The 16,330-nt window shown below is 44.9% G+C and overlaps 1 protein-coding gene across 1 annotated transcript in view; it reads left to right on the top strand.

The window, feature by feature from the left end:
* LOC144096733 (pre-mRNA-splicing regulator WTAP-like) overlaps positions 1–16,330 on the top strand; it is a 181,518-nt gene that overhangs the window by 63,978 nt on the left and 101,210 nt on the right.

Here is a 16,330-nt window from a genome sequence, read left to right as displayed (position 1 = left end):
TGCGCGTTAAAGAACCCTAGGTTGTCGAAATTCCGGAACCCTCCACCGCGGCGTTTCTCATAGCCTGAGTCGCTTTGGAACATTAAACCCGATAAACCAAACCATCTACATTACAAGGCGCCGTCGCCGTGTGCGCGCCGTTTTCAGCGGTCGGGACAATGTATGGTACCACGCGCACACGCTTTAAAAGGCACTGAAGAACAATCGGCCTGTGCCTCGCCGTTCACACAGCGCTTATTTTAGGTAGTCTGTGATGCAATCTGTCCGTAGATTCCTTTTGTCACGCCAGCACATGCGCCGCTACTTTGTAGTGATACATTTACTACAGCTCGGTATGCAAACGCATCGTTAATGCATTTGTTTTTAATTTTTTATTACAAGACCCGTTAATTTGACTGCTCTCGAAGTACTAGTTCATTTCACAGTGTTTTTATTTTTGCTTTGTGCGTCCGACGACCACCGTTTTCTTATGACTCGGGCAAATTAATTTTATTCGAAACTGCTGAAGTGCCGAAATATGTGAAAAGCTGCATTTGACTAGTTCTTGTGCAAGTAGCATGGATGCAATATATTGCTGGGCAAATATCACTACCAGACAGCATACCAACAACGGTTAAATGCTTTTCTAGTACCAGTGATGTTGTAGAGTCCTCTCAAGAATATAAATGAAATTGCAGAAATCGTATACCTTTCTTGCATGAAACTTAGCCGCAAGACCACTGGTCAAGGTGCCATTACATGGCCCTATTACAAAGAAATTGCCCGCTTTCTTGGTTGCCTGCCTGTCAACGATAGCAGCCTGATGGACGAAACAGGGGATGACGAAAACGTCTCTGTCGAAATGGTAAGTACACGTCTGTAGAATAATGCAGGGCTTCTGCAAACCCAGCAAGAGATAATTCTCAGGTATAGGACACATTGATCTATAGTGTTCGTCTGGAGGAATGGCACATGATAAACATGGCTTGTTTATTGATTCATCGCCCTTAGCACCCCTTGTGGCTGGGTAAAACTGTGCACATGAATTCAAATTGGGCATGGTATGAGCATAAGAGAGATGTCACAGCCACATAATGCTAGGGTAGGATAGAATATTCGATATAGAAATGCGCATACTATGCGTGCTGAGGTGAAGGAATGCATGCAACACGTAGCTATGTTTCACTTCCTTAGTAACATCCAGGAGAGTCATTGCAAGCCACCTTTTCACACACATTTGTTTCTCTTTTTCAGCTAATAGACAGCATGCAGCAGGAGCCACCATCACCAGCTGACGACGAGTCGTCGACTCAGGCTGCAGTCTCCGAGCTACCTTCGCCACCACCATATGAATCATGCCAACCGTCAGCCCTTCCCTCACCCTCTTCACCTTTACCGGCAGCACCCAGCACAGACCAGATTACAAACAGCACCACCAAACAGCGAAGCCACCGAACACCACCACCAAACACCAGCACCAAACAGCCACCATCAAACACCACCACCAAACAGCCACCAAACAGCGAAGCCAAGCAGGCATGCCACACAAAAGAGCCTCTTACAAGATCTTGTCAACACAAATCGTGAGTTGTGTGCCGACCTCAGAAGAAGCCGGAGAGAAGAAATGGAGTTGTGGAGAATGGAGATGGAAATTCTGCGGGAATCAACTGCCACCGGGAAACAGTTGACGAATGCACTCCTCAAATACCTGGAGAAATAAAGTATGGTCATATTCAATTCAATTCCACTTATTTCCCAGAAAATTCTGGCTGGCTGCCTGGACTAAAAGCTCTAGGTATACAGCTTGACAAGGCCAAGGCAGCTGTTACAAGGCACAGGGGCAGACTCAGTTCAAAATCGTTACATACACAAAAAAAGGAGCAGATACAGTTGAAAATCTTTACATACACAAAATAAAAAACCGAACATATAGTCAGGTTACAGTTTTCACAAGAACAAGACAGTCAAAAAGCACAAAATCATCATTAATGCTAATACGGAAGTGCAAAAAACAAATTTGCAAAAACATACAAGGGAACAGCTGTACTTGGGTGCGAAGAAGTCAGGAATTATTTCTGAAGAAATAATTCATGCAGTGCTTTCTTAGTAGGGTTATTTATATCTTTATATCTATTTAAAATTATAAGAACGATTAGGGGAATCCCCTAAGGTGGAGTATAATTGTAATAAGGAAGTAATTACTCATTGGCATCCACCCAATGCCTTATGACTGCACTTGGGTGGATGCCAATGAGTAATTACTCCCTTATTAGAAATAAAGTATGTTCTTGAGCTTCTCATGGGTCATTAAATTTACTGGGCCCGCTTCCAGAAATACTCTGCAAGTGCAGCCCTCACGTCCTGGCCGTCTCCAGTACATGCATCACTGTTGTGTGACGGCTGCTGGTACAGTGCATTGAATGTGTGCATGTCTTGTACCCACTGCTCGTTCACGTTGTCTCGAAAGGCTTCGCAGATGTTGTGCAAAGTACAGGACGCCTTAATGGCCTGCTTTCCATTTGACGGTTTGCACTCCATTCTCTTCATAATGAATCTGAAGCGTGCCTTCACTCGCCCAAATGCATTTTCCACAATTCTCCTCGACCTGGATAGGTTGTAGTTGAAGAGAGCTTGTTTTGAACCGCATGGGGCATTTGAAAATGGCTTCAGCAAATGCGGTGTGAGTGGAAAGGCTTGGTCACACAGAATAAATCACGGAGACTGGAGAATTGAAGCGGTCACTATCCACAATTCTCTTCATCTTGGACCGCCCATACACATGGGCGTCATGGCATCTGCCTGGGCTTCCCACGTTCAAATAGAGGAACCGGTACTGGTGATCAACAATCGCCAGCAGTATGATGCTGTGCCTGCATGTAAGAAGTGTTTATCGGCATGGTGCAGAAACTCTCTGAAGTAAATTAAAAAGTTTTGATCAGTTTGTCAACATCAAGTTTAGAAATACTGAGAACAGGAGGGTATATACAGAAATATTTGGATTTACAGCGGTTTCCTCCTAGGCAATGTATTTTACCGCCTGAAAAACACAAATTAATGATGCTTCTCCGGTCGACGCTTTCTTTTGTGAGCGGAATGTCTACCTGAAGCAACTAGTATTTCAGTTTGGGTTGGTTGGTTTATCGAAAATGTTTACTGCATTACTTTGAAGGAGAAAAAAGGCACAAACGCTAGCTTTTATCAAGCAAAACAAACAAAAATGAGGATGTGTGTTCTATTTCTTATGTGCAGAAAAAAAATGTTCATCTGTCAGTGAAGGAGCTGATGCAGCATTCTGCATTTCAGTAGACATACTGCATATGATTCTGTATAACAAATCGACATTTTTTTAAAAGGAAACCTGAATGTCGCGGCACCTTATAAACAAGAATTTTTTGGTTAATGCCGTTTTCAGTCATTTACTGTTTTGTCCCTGCACTGCTATTAACAAATTCAAAGGCAATGTAAAAGAACGTACCAGCCCTTATAGTTGTAATAGTCTGCTGCATCTTTCTTGGGCGGTGATATTGCGAAGTGGCACCCGTCTAGCGCGCCGATGGCCTGCGGAAAACCAGTGACGGCGTAGCACTCCCGCATGTGCTCGGCCATCTGCCGTGGCATGTGCAGCCAGGTGCTCTCAAGGTTGTTGACGACTGCTTGACAGAATTCCCTGAATACGGTATTCACAGTGGACCGGCCAATGCCAAAAAGGTGTGCAATTGTCCTGTCCTCAGTGCTGGAACACAGGCGGTACAATCCCACGGCAACGCGTTTCTCCACAGTAATGGGCTTGCGCATGTTCGTGACCTGGCGCTGCAAGACTGACTGCAGCGATTCCACCACGTACCTGAACGTGGCAGGGCTCACGCCTGCTTAAAATGACATTCACCCAGGTTAGGCAGCGTGTCCTCAAACCAGTTTTCATTTCTTGGAAACGCCCATCTTTCTCGGATGATTCCTGATGAATTAGAGGCCCAAACAGCGGCCGACGTAAAAGTATTGGCCAGCAGGCGCTGTTCCAAATCCCTCGTAGTCTTCGCGGATTCATCAGTAGCAAGCCTCGCTCTCTTCAGCCGGTTCCGACGTTTCATTTTCAGAAGCTGGAGAACAATTAATGCCCGCTTGAACTCTCATCATTCGTCACGGTCACAATTTCGCCAACACTTCCACAGCTCACCATAGTTCTGACTACGAGAGGCATCACAAGCGGCTTTCAGCATGTCTTGCTTTGGATAGTTAAGCGGCTCTGTCATGGACTATTGCTGACCTTTAGCATTCCAATATATTTTTAATAGCCTGTCAATCTTTAGCATTATATTACTAACAATAAACAGAACATGCGTAAGGAAAAAGCATAATTTGTAACGTTTTGTTATCATCCTAGTTTGCCGATGAACATCGCCATCAATTGCAAATATCGGTGAAATGACATTTCCTATGGCCTTATAGACAGGAAACGTCAGGTCGCAATGACATTCACTTTGCCTGTCATTTCCTGCGAATGACATTACACGCGCCGTGTGACAGGGGTATTAGTCGATAACCCATGGCGAAACACCATGTTGGGACTCAGCTAAAAAGTTGTTTTCCTCCAAGAACATTGTGATGTGCTTAGATAGAAATGAAGCGTTCCATTATTTTACCTGCAGTGCACAGCAAGCTTATTGGCCTGTAATTTGTGACGCGGAGCCTATTACCAGATTTATGTACTGGGACAACTTTAGCCAGTTTCCAATCACTGGGGATCTCACCTCTATGCAGACTAGCATTGAAAATAATAAAGAGGTATTTCGCGTACCTGTAAAGGAACGTATTTGGAATGTCATCTGGCCCAGATGATTTCTTTATATTCAGGTGAAGAAGAGCGGAGAAAATGCCTGCTTCATTTATAGTAAGATCGGGTACATGAAGATTGCTTGATCTGAAATCAGTTGTCTGGTCATCACCTACCAGAAACACAGAAGAGAAATAGTCATTAAATGTAGCTATTTTTTGGTTATCACTAACGTCCACACCATTTATTGTTAGTTTGTTTACTGCATCTTTTTTTTTCTGTTAGGTGAGCTCAGAATTTTCGCGGGTCATTAACCGGAAATTTGTGCAGTTTAACATTAAAGTAGTGAAATTTCGATACCTTTATTTTGTTTCATTAGTTTCTGCGAAGTGATGCCAGAGTACTGTGTCCGACTTTTGTCATATCGTGGGAAAGGCGTTTTATGCGGAACTTTAGATGAAGTATTTCTTCTGTAATCCAAGGACTCTGGCTGTGAATTTTTTTATTCCTCAGCGGGCGTACCGATGTATACACCTGTGCACCATATTTTTAAAATCCAACCACAAGTCATTCGGACTCATGTCGCTGTCAATGTGCGCAGCAGAAAATTTGTCGTAGTCTTGTTCAAGAAGATCTAGAATACTTTCATCCCCAGCGTTATTAAAGTCATAAAATTGTTTCGTCGTTCTGCGTGTAATTGGACGTGCCATTTTGGTGTTGAAGAGCACTAGATCATGGTCGGATATCCCAGGCATAATATCTACCATAAACCCGAGCCGTTCAATAACATCAGATACAAACACAAGATCCAAAATTGAACTTGTGGTCGTAGTGACCCGCGAAGGTCCAACCATGACCTGCTTCAAATTAAATGAAAAAGCAATATCAAGTAGCAAATCAGAATGCCGGCATGAAGACGAGACGCTCAACGATTCTCAGTTTATCTTTGGCAAAAAATCATCGCACGAAATGACATGCGCGTGTCACTTTTTGTGCTCTTGCAGAAAATCATACAGTGTCTCAAGTGTACTCATCTGAATTTGGTGGCCTGTAAACGGCGCTAACGAGAATGCTGTGTTTGGAAGCATGAAGCAGAAGCGAGACCATTTCTGCACTACTGTCATGTGGTAGAAGTGTATAATCCATTCCTTTCTTTATCACAATGGCTACGCCACCCCCCTCTGGAGTTGCAGTCGTGGCGGACAATTTCGTGCGAAGCAGGTATCAAGTCTTTATCGGGGATGTTATCATGCAGCCAGGTTTCAGTGAGCACTGCAACATCTGGCTCGTACGTAAAAAGAAGACTTTATAGTTCCCCAGTTTTATTCAGAATGCTGCGAACATTAATATTGTTACGGGGATGTTACGGCGGTAAGTCTATATGGCGGCTGCTCTGAGAAGGCCAGCACTCAGCTCAGAACCGAGCGCCCAGCTACCAACTGCCAACGTCGTCGTCGTTCCGCGCACCGCCACTTCTTCGTTCATGATTCGTCCACTTGTAACACTATCCCCCTCGGCTGAAGGCAACGTCCCGGTGCGTGTTAGGCGTGCGATGTCGATGGTGGGTGATAGGGCTTGAGGCGAGCTACATGAACGACTTCGGACTTCAGTGGAGCGGACGTCGACTTTGGGTGCAGCGGCGTGATTTCATACGTTACGTCGGTCACTGCCCGTAATACACGATAAGGACCTGTGTAGCGCGGCAGAAGTTTTTCACATAACCCCACACGACGGGATGGGAGCCACAGCAGGACGAGAGATCCGGCAGGGTATCGCACATCACGGTGCAGGCCATCGTAGCGGTGTTTTTGAGCCTCTTGGGAGGCGGAGAGCTTGTGTCGAGCAATCTGGCGGGCGGCGTCTGCTCGGGCGATAGCGTCACGCGCATATGTAGTGACAGGGCCAGCTGTGGGCAGCAGAGTGTCGAAGGGCAGTAAGGGGTCTCGTCCAAAGAGAAGATAGAAGGGCGAGTAACCAGCGGTATCATGGCGCGAAGAGTTGTAGGCGAAGGTGACAAAAGGCAAGCTTATGTCCCAGTCCCGGTGGTCGTCGGATACGTACATGGCGAGCATGTCTGTCAGCGTGCGGTTGAGACGCTCCGTAAGGCCGTTCGTCTGAGGATGATAAGCAGTGGTGAACTTGTGACGAACGGAGCACGAACGAAGGATTTCGTCAACAACTCGGGAAAGGAAGCAGCGGCCACGGTCGGTAGTCATCTCGCCGGTTCGGCCCGTCGTCTCGTCGGCTCGTCGGGTCGTCGGCATGTCGGCTCGAACCCGCGACCTCCACCAAAAGATGTTACGGGGATGTTACGGCGGTAAGTCTATATGGCGGCTGCTCTGAGAAGGCCAGCACTCAGCTCAGAACCGAGCGCCCAGCTACCAACTGTCAACGTCGTCGTCGTTCCGCGCACCGCCACTTCTTCGTTCATGATTCGTCCACTTGTAACAATATTCAAAACACGAAATTCCTGTTTAACTGCATCAGTGTGGCTTTGTTTTCGATTTACACGACCATCTTTCCTTCTGTAGTTGTATTCAGGCTGTCATCTTGAACCATGTGGAACTAATTTATCTTGTACTTCATCCCACCGGAACAGCTTACCATTTATTTTGATTTTATCGAACGACAGCATGACTTTGTCTCCCTTGGTTCTGTTTTCAGCAGTAGCAATCCATAGTTTTTTTCCGGATTGATTGTACCCGCTGTGAGAAGTCCTCTGATATACTATATTCTGTGCCTTTCAGCTTCCTGCAATTCATGAGAACGTTAGCCTTGTTTCTGCCGTCCACAAGCTTAAAAATGACAGGTCGGCACTTGTCTTCAGCCGGGCGACCGATTCTATGAATACGCTCAATAGCCACATTCGGAACCTTCAGTGTGTTGGCCAGAATGGTTTCACAAACGATCTTCTCAAGGCTCTGATGGTTTTCTTCTGTATCTTCTTTTATGCCATACACAATCAGGTTGTTTCTTCTACTCCTATTCTCCAAATCATCTACCTTCTTCAAAGCAAGTTTCTCGACAGTTGACTGAAGTTCATCTACTTTACATGTGTAATAAGTCACTGTGGCCAAAATCTCATCAATCTTGTGATAAATTGTAGACGGCTTATTACACGTATCGCTCAGCTTGCTGTCAGTGTCTTTCAAAGTTTGTTTGAGTTCACGAACGTCCTCAATTAAAGTTAAAAGCATTTCCTCAGTAGATGGTCCCGGATTCATTTCTACATCGCTGCAAGAAGCCAGCAGGTTCGCAAAGCAATGGTAAATCATAGTAAGCACATCACTCAAAGACCGTGGGCACGGCAGAAGCAAAAGGCAGACATTGTTACTGCGATAGACGTACGCAATGTGATAGTCTCTCACCTGGACGAAAAACAGGAAAGGATTCGTAAGCGACATTGTCGCTGTGCCTCCGCCGCGCCCACTGGCCGGGATCCGTGAAGTGGTCGCTCTTCTACACTGCCAGGACGGTGACGTAACCGATGTCGGCAAGGAATGTCCGACAGGTGGTGATGCCCAAGTGTGTATGCTCAGGAACATGTCATTGTTGTCGCATTTTTGAGGACTGGTAGGCTTAACCATGCAGTAATCTTCCTCCGCTGTCGCAGAAAGGCTGCAGCGTGCCTCGGCGGTTGAAGGTGTCGAGCAGCTGAAAAGCACGGCCTGTACGAAAAACAGGAAAGGATTCGTGAGCGACATTGTCGCTATGCCTCCGCCGCGCCCACTTATATTTGCAGAGAAAAAAATACTTGAAAATCGCCTCTTTTGAGACTTGTGCCATTTTCTAACATTTTTTTAGTAAGCAGCAACTCCTTCAATATAGTGGAAATAAACGTGACATATTCTTTCCCACCTGCACATTTAGCACGCAAAATATATCTATCATGGCTTTCATATTTCAATTCTTACGTCATTACAAATTTTTAAAATTGAGCTGTGCTTGAAAACACTGCTTGTGACACGACGTCGTTTATAATTTTTTTTCTCATGAAGTATTACATTTTCACCAAACAAAATTGAGTGTTGGTCTACTGAACATTGTGTACATATATAAATTAATCAAGGTAAAGAAAATATTGAAATATTTGGGCAATTTGATCTCTTGTGGAATCACCCTTCTTTTATTCGTAAATCCTGTTTTAATAGATCTGTACTTGTGAGGGGTAATTCGATGGCCTTCCTCAAAGGTTATTATATATAATGGCAGTAAAGAAGACCACTATTTGACTACCTTATTCTACACCAAAGTTACCATTTTGGTTTTTGTCATCATCACCAGCCTGACTACACCCACTGCAGGGCAAAGGCCTCTCCCATGTCTCTCCAATTAATCCTGTCCTTTGCCAGCTGCACCCACCCTATGCCTTCAAACTTCTTAATCTCATCTGCCCACCTAACCTTCTGCCGCCCCCTGCTACGCTTGCCTTCTCTTGGAATCCACTCTGTTACCCTTAACGACCAGCGATTGTCATGCCTTCGCATCACATGGCCTGGCCATGCCCATTTCTTCCTCTTGATTTCGACCAGGATGTCATTAACCCGCGTTTGTTCCCTCACCTATGCGGCCCGATTTGGGCCTCTTAACGTTACGCCTGTCATTTTGTAGCAATAGCTACATTATGGTAGTATTTCGAGCCTTCAGCGTGGCGGCGCCACCACATTGTCACGTCGTTGGTCACGTGACCAGCCACATGGACAGCTGTAGCTATCGCGTCACTCCAGGTTTAACCAGAGCTAAACCACCGCCAATTTTTTCTTTCCATGGCCCGCTGCGTTGTCCTTAACTTAAGCTGAACCCTTTTCGTAAGCCTCCACTTTTCTGCCCCTTAGGTGAGTACCGGTAAGATATAGATGTTGTACACTTTTCTCTTGAGGGTTATTGGTTAAACTGCTATTCATAATCTGAGAGATCCTGCTATATGCGCTCCACCCCATTCTTATCCTTCTAGTTAATTCCCTCTCATGATCCGGATCAGCTGTCACTACCTACCCTAAGTAGACCTTTACCACTTGCAGCACCTCGCTTCCATTTGTGAACTGCTGTTCCTTTGCTAGGCTGTTGAACATTACTTTGGTTTTCTGCATGTTAATTTTTAGACCCAGCGCTCTGTTCTGCCTGTCTAAATCATTCATCATGCTTTTGCAATTCATCTGAGTGACTCAGCAATGCAGTGTCATCAGTGAATCGCAGATTATTTAGGTATTCTTCATTAACCCTTATCCCCAACTGTTCCCAATTCAGGCCTCATAATACCTCTTGTAAACAGGCGGTGAATAAGATAGTGTCTCTTTGCCTGACACCCTTCCTTATTGGAATTTTATTGCTGACTTTACGGAGTACTGGTAGCTGTGCAATGTATAGTTATCTTCTAGTATTTTCACATAAGGCTGTTCTACACCCCGATTCCAGAATGCCTGTATGACTGCTCAAGTTTCCACTTAGTTGAATGCTTTCTCAACATCAATGAAGACTATATATAGGGGTTGGTCATAGTCTGCGCATTTCTCTATCGCCTGATTGATAGTGCGAATATGATCTATTGTGGGATATCCTTTACGAAAGCCTGCCTGATCATTTAGTTGATTGAAGTCTAAGGTTGCCCTGAAAGTGTTAACGATTACCTTAGTAAATACATTGCAGGCAAAGAAAGGACAGTGAGCTGATTGGTCTGTAATTTTTTAAGTCTTTTACATCTCCTTTCTTATCAATTAAGATAATGTGTGCGTTCTTCCAAACTTCTGGTACGACCGAGGTCATAAGGCATTGCGTGTACACAGTGGCTAGTTTTTCTAGCACAATTTCCCCTCCGTCCTTCAATAGATATGCTGTTACCTGATCCTCACCAGCTGCTTTTCCCCTTTGCATTGCTCCTAAACCTTTCTTTACTTCCTGTTTCGTTACTGGGTGGAAATAGAACTAATAAATTCAGACAGTTATTAACGGCACATTTCAAGAACTTAGTTATTTTGCCGTGTTTTTGAGTGTGTGCATGTGTGTTTTCTTATCTTTCTCCAAGTTGTTCTTGCGCCGCTGTGTCTTTCTTAGTGTTGGTAATGTTATGGTTGAACATGAACCCTGCACCTTGTATTCCTTATTGATGTTACCAACCGTTGTATTATGTAACGACTGCTCCCCCTCTTATGTAATGCCCTAAGCCAAGGGCCTTCAAGGGTAAATAAATGATGATGACGCTTTGCTGTGCACTACTATCTCTCATTAACACTCCGATTACATTCGCTGCTGTATAGATTTGTGTAGAACTCTTTGCCTACTTTTAACTATCTTATCCATACTGCTAATGACATTGCCCTCCTCGTCTCTTAATGCATACATCTGGTTTTTACCCATGCCTAGTTTCCTCTTCACCACTTTCAGGCTACCTTTGTTCTTTAGAGCATGCTCCATTCTCTCCATATTGAACTTCCTTATGTCGGCTACACCCCCCCCCCCCCCTCCCCCCCTTGCACTTATTAACTTCGATAGCTCTGCTATTTAGACGCCCTTATGCCTTGGCGTTTCTTAATCAGATCTTTCGTCTCCTGAGATAGTTTGCCGGTATCCTGTCGAACCGTTCCTACCGCATACTTCTACTCCGCACTCCGTAATGATAGCTGTCAGATTATTGTTTATTGTATCTACATTAAGATTGCCTTCCCCAGTTAAGGCTGAATATCTGTTCTGCAGCGATATTCTGAATTCCTCTGTATTCCATCTTATCGCTAACTCGTTAATGAACTTCTTCTGCACTAGCTTCTTCTGTTCCCTCTTCAAGTGTAAGCTAATTAGAGACCTTACCATTCTGTGGCCGCTGCAACGCACCTTTCTGATGACTTCCACATCCTGAACGATGCCACAGATGAACGATGTGTGCAAACTATTTGACGAACCACATATACGAGAGAAACGCAAGGACTGCCGCAACACTAACAATTATTTTATTCTTCTCACACCAACGCATAGCTATACATTTATCCACACTTGCGTAAGCTAACAAAAATTCCAGTCAAGCAAGATTACTGGCAATGATGCGAGCACAAAAACTCCAATTCGGCGGTGTAAAGTGATAAGGAAGTATCGCTAACATATCCTTCGGCCTTTTTCTTAATATGGAACGCTTCGAGAGCCAGCCGCGCTTGTTCGTTTCTGCTCCTGCCCAGAATCGTCGTCTCATCGAATCGCGGTGCACAATTGCGGCAGTTAATAATGTGTGACACAAGATGTGCACCTTTGTTATTTTTGTTCCTCACATTTAGCGCATGCTCCCCGAGTCGATCATTATGCAGCCCCCTGTTTGCCCGATGTACATCTTTCCACACGAGAGTGGGAAAGCATACATGACTCCGATGGAGCAAGGAACAAACGTTGTCCCATGCCTGATTTGGCAGCCATGCCTTCCATCACTGCACGTGCGGGAACACAGCTTAGAAAGCTTGTTCGGTGCAGAAAACGCCAGAGGGATCCCATGCCTGCTAGCTACTCTCTTGAGTTGGTGGGAGACGTTATGTATGTAAAGCATCACCACAGGCCTGTACGTTTCATATTCGGCAACCCTCTGTTTTGGCGCTCTGGTTTTTTGTTTTCGGATCAGGGCTTCAGCCATAGCTGTCAAAAGCGAAACAGGGTAACCTGCTGCCAAAGGCCGGCGCACCTGATTATCAAAAGTTTCTGGCAATTTATGCGCACACGATTTTCTTCTATATGTGTATATGTGGTTCGTCGAATAGTTTGTGCATATCGTTCATCTGTATCACCATGCACCAACTAGGCCCAACAGAAGTGTTAATGAATGATGCCAGGTTGAGCGCATAGTATGCAGTCGATTTCATTTTTAGTCGCACCATTGGGGCTCTTCCAGGTCCTCTCCCTGGATTTTTTCCTCATTACAAATTCAGTTTTTTTTTTCTTTTTGTGCCGAAAGTTACCTCATTTCGGCAGCGCTCGTCTTTAACCAAGGCCCAGGCGGCACTAACTTGCCAACATATGCACAGAATCTTGTTTCTGGGATAAAGAGGCTTCCCCTCATAGTTTTGGAGTACCAGGAGCACAAAGCACAACTATACCATTTCGCACACCTTCAGTTGTTTATTTAAGTGCTATGAGAGTTTGAGGTAAGTGCTTTATAAACTTGATTCTAACCAAATTTTCATGAAATTGGGCAGAATTCTGAATCCCATTAGCCAAACATTAGGAGCCTCTTGAAGAAGCAAAGATATTCTTCTTTTGGCTTATTAAAAAATGCTTACAAGTAGCTGCCAATGTATTTTTTGTGACTGTGCCATTGTGCTAACTAAAATGTAACGACATGCACTTAGTTCAAGGTCGAATTCCTGACTGGTGCTCTTTTTTTAACACAACAATATCCAGTATGCTTTGCATTAGTGTTTAGGACAATATAATGAAACACCTTTTTCTTGATCTAGAATTACCAATCAGTGAAGGTGTTCCTGTGAAATTTAAAAAAAATCAAGAGTGTGTGTGTGTTTTTTTTTTTTTTTCAAATCTTCATCACAGTTCGCCTTTCCAAATTTTTCGAGTTCTAGATGATTGCAACACCTAATTTAAAATTATCTGCCAGTTCTGGAAGTACAAATTTTATTTGGCGACTAAGTGAAATCTTTAGCCTCAGGTTCTTACTCGTTCTTGTCTTATTATTGTCCTAAAAACTGCCCTTACTGGGGTGCCTTACTTTTTCAGCTATGTTCGTGATTTTTTTGTTAACTAAACTATAGGAGCCAAAAAATATTTTTTCCTGGCTTCCAAATGGGAAGTTTGCATCCAATTGCTGAACAAAGAATCAGGTTTCACAAAACTTTTACTTTCTGCAGGGATCGAAACTAGCGATTTTGTGAAAGCGCAAAATCAACGTTTTCCACTTAGTGTGGAATATAATTTTTTTTTACAAGAAAACTAAAGCGTTCCTCATCAAACTAAGTGCAGTTGTCTTGTGCGGACACATTTGCCCATCACATAAAAAAAATTTATTGAAAGCAAAAGATGGTCATGGGACCTCGATTACCGTTCTTATCTGAACATACCAATAAAACACTTCCATGCAAAAAAAGCACACCCCAACAAGCTAGCTTCCACTCCCCTGGTGCAGAGAAGCTGTCTTGATGATGCAGGAATGGTAGGGCACCTTCGCTTCGATGTGTGAAGAGATGCAGGCCACCTCTGTGTTTGTGGCAGCAGCATGTGATGAGTGAGTTGCAAAAAGAGCTGTGCTGGTTTGTATGTATGCTGCGTCAAAGGATTTCTGAATATAGCTGGGCTACAGCTATGCCATTGTAGAAGCACATAGCCATTGGCAAGAAGCTTATTAACGGCTAATACAGCCTCTTCCGCCTCCTTGAGGAAGACAGGGCAGTGAGACACGAATGAGCAGTAGAAGTGAAATTGTTCTTCTTGCCGCAAGGTGCTTTCACATGTGAAAGCGAGAGGCCAGCGGAGGCTAGGATTCGCATCAAGGGCAGGCTGCAGCTGAAGACAGTCCTCATAAATGCAGACGGGGACTGAATGTACCGAGGGAGTTAACTGAGCTGGAAAGAAAGCAGCTCAAGATGCTTCCTTGAGGAACGGCAGAAGAAAGAAAATCACCGCCAACTTGAACTCTGAAGGATTGGATGTAGTGGTGCAGTTTGCCCATAACACCGATAGAGCAGGCGGGAGGAAGAATGTGAGAGCCTTCTTTGTTCTGGGCTGTAGAATGAGAGCTGCGAAAGGTGCTGTGTTGTGGGCTGTCCATTCGATGTGCCTTAGTGCAGAGATTAGCCTGTAGGAGTTAATGTTGTCCTTTTTGAGAATGGTTATAACAGTATGATGCCACTGTTAAAGATGCTGTCCAGGTCTTCTTCAACCATCTGGAAAGTGACTCCATCAGGCCTGGCACACTCGTGAGCTTCTTAACTCGTGCATCCTGACTGTTCAAAAGGGTAGCACATTGACAAATACATGCAGGTGTCGTGCCGGTAGGGCCGCACGCCGATGTAAAGGTTGAGCATGATCACTAGCCAGGAAGGGATGTTGCCCAGCTTGGGCTCTGGTAGCAGGCTGCATCAAGTGCTTACCAGTGTGACAGTGCTTGCGTTGAGCTCTGCGCCGGGCTGAAGTTAACATCGGGCAAACCACACAACACTGTTCGTTGTAGTGGATAGCGCACGCACAGCAATGTGTTCAAAGAAGCTTGCATCACTGCTACACCATTCATCAGTGAGTAAACTTTTCTGTCGTGGGATGATCCTAGTGAGCAGGTGATGAGCGCCCTGGGCATTGTTTGCCACCTGCATGAGCAATGGGGTGGCGATGCCATTACGAGGTTAATGGCCAGAGGGGGGATGCAACGAGGAATCACGTGCCGTCGTTGAGTGCGGCAGCACAGCTGGCGTCCAGGACGGACCTGTCTGCACCTCCACTCAATGTGGTGGGAATTGAAATCGCCACTAGAGCTGAGCTGCTGGGCGGATGTTGAGACACGTCCCACTACATGTAATACACATGGTCAGAGGTATCACTGCCCAATACGCGCACTGTTACAGGGGCGCATTCAACACGCTCGTTGACAAGATCAACAACTGGGACCACAAAATGCAGGTGCAAGGCATGTACACACAAATGTCCACGCGTTTGCGGAAGGTTTCATGGTTGTGACCTCGCCAATAAATAGTTTGTGTCCCTCCGTAAGTGGTTAGCAGGAGGAAAGGGGGGGGGGGGACAGGCATACAAGAGAAGCCCCTTTCACTGCAGTTGTAGATTCACCACTGTTTCAGAGCAAACAAACGTGGTGCTGCTCTGAAAGACAAGCATCAAACATATGTTACAGATGGGAACTGGACCAAACGACAAAACAGCGCTGACAAATGGGATCAGAGAAAAGAAGAGACATACACAAGTGCTGACTAGTAGCCATCTGGTTTATTGCAAAAAAAGGCAGCAATATATTGCAGCAGGGCAAACCAAAGCACACAGGGGAAACAAATACGGCAGTCAAGATTGTGACGTACATCTTGGAGCTGTCAAAGCAGTCACTGATTAAGAAAGACGAGCTCCTGTGGAAGTTGAGGCACCGCCGGGTGGCTTACATGCGTCACTTGATTCATGTATGTAAAAAGCCTCTGTTATTAGGCGTGAGGTCTGATCTTTATATTTCGCCATGATGGTGGTCTGGTTCAAAAACACCTCAGTCTTTCGAATCAGCAGGATGAGTGACTGTATAAGGCATTGTTGAACCAGACCACCAACATGGCCAAATATAAAGATGAGTCCTCGTGCCTACGATCAGGCTTTTCACATACTTAAATTAGGTGACACGTGTCAGCCAACCTTCGGTGGCTCTATTACCACGGGGGCTCGCCTTTTTTATTCAGTCACGGTTTTGATAACTCCCGAATGTTTGTCACAATTTTGATTGCTCCCAGATGTATGTCATAATCTTGATTGTTTCATGGTTTCATGGGGTTTAATTTCCCGAAGCGACACAGGCTATGAGGGAAGGGCTCTGTAAATTTTGGCCACCTTGGGTTCTTTAACATGCGCTGACATCGCATAGCACACAGGCCTCTAGAAATTCACCTCCATCGA

The sequence above is a fragment of the Amblyomma americanum genome, chromosome 7 (genome assembly GCF_052857255.1).
Source record: "Amblyomma americanum isolate KBUSLIRL-KWMA chromosome 7, ASM5285725v1, whole genome shotgun sequence".
NCBI classification, from domain to species: domain Eukaryota; kingdom Metazoa; phylum Arthropoda; class Arachnida; order Ixodida; family Ixodidae; genus Amblyomma; species Amblyomma americanum.
Note: the sequence above shows the minus strand (reverse complement) of the source record. Positions and strands in the feature narration are given on the sequence as shown.